At 41.2% G+C, this 965-nt stretch overlaps 1 non-coding gene across 1 annotated transcript; it reads right to left on the bottom strand.

Annotated features, from left to right (window-relative positions):
• Positions 1-447: 447 nt before the first annotated feature.
• Positions 448-520, bottom strand: TRNAW-CCA (transfer RNA tryptophan (anticodon CCA)). Its single transcript has one exon. It is a non-coding gene; the product is annotated as a tRNA-Trp (tRNA).
• Positions 521-965: the final 445 nt, after the last annotated feature.

The following is a 965-nucleotide window of genomic DNA, read 5'->3' as shown; positions in this document are numbered from 1 at the left end:
TTTCAGTCACTGAGTAAATGAAGCCTTGCCAAACTCCTTACCCTTCCTGCTGTCTTTCAGGATGTTTGAGGTGGACAAGTATTAGGCGCAATCATGAGAAATGTAATGAAATAGAAGGAACAAAGTTTCCTAAACATACTCTTAGGGTCTCGATCTTTTTTTTTTTTTTTTTTTTTTTGGCGATACCCCTGGGTCAAAAGAAATAGCTAAAAGTTGTTTTTCTTAAGTAGTTAGGTCTAAATAGCTGAAACATTTGTGTTTTCACAACTGATTAGCCATTTGGGAAAAAAAAAAAAGGACACACAAACTTAAATGTTAAAAGTTATTGTAATTTATTTGGCTGAGCCTGGTCTTAGCTGTGGCATGTGGGGTCTTCCATCTGCATTGTAGCATGTAGGATCTTTAGCTGTGCCATGCTGACTCTTAGTTGAGGCACATGGGATCTAGTTCCCTGACCAGGGATCGAACCTGGGCCCCCTGCATTGGAAGCCTAGAGTCTTAGCCGCTGGACCACCAGGGAAGTCCTGACATAAATGTAAACTTAAAAAGATTTTATTTCATTGTTAACTGTAATCACATACCGATGGGATATATGTGCCTGTTGGACACCGCACATCTTCTCAGACTTTGGAATAAGATTGACCAGTTCTGCTTTGACTTTTATTGTAGCAACCACTGAAAATCCAGCTTCTTGAACCTCTTGCGACCACTGTAAAGAATGTAGTATGAGCCAACGCTGAAGATGTGAACTACCTCAGGTTGGTCATTCACGTCGTGTTTGGCAGATAGCAAGCATTTCCTCCACACCGGCAGATGCTGACTGTTTGCTGGGAAGGTTTATAGCATCCTGATGCCCCTGTGCATGTGGCTTCAGTGTGGAAACACAGTTTGAAAACCATGGTACTAGAAGACCTGGGTGCAAGTCCCAGTTGTTTGTTTGTTCATTTACACATCTATTTATTTAG

This window comes from Bos mutus, chromosome 10 (genome assembly GCF_027580195.1).
Source record: "Bos mutus isolate GX-2022 chromosome 10, NWIPB_WYAK_1.1, whole genome shotgun sequence".
Classification (NCBI taxonomy): domain Eukaryota; kingdom Metazoa; phylum Chordata; class Mammalia; order Artiodactyla; family Bovidae; genus Bos; species Bos mutus.
The sequence above is the reverse complement of the archived record's forward strand: the minus strand, read 5'-3'. Positions and strand labels throughout refer to the sequence as shown.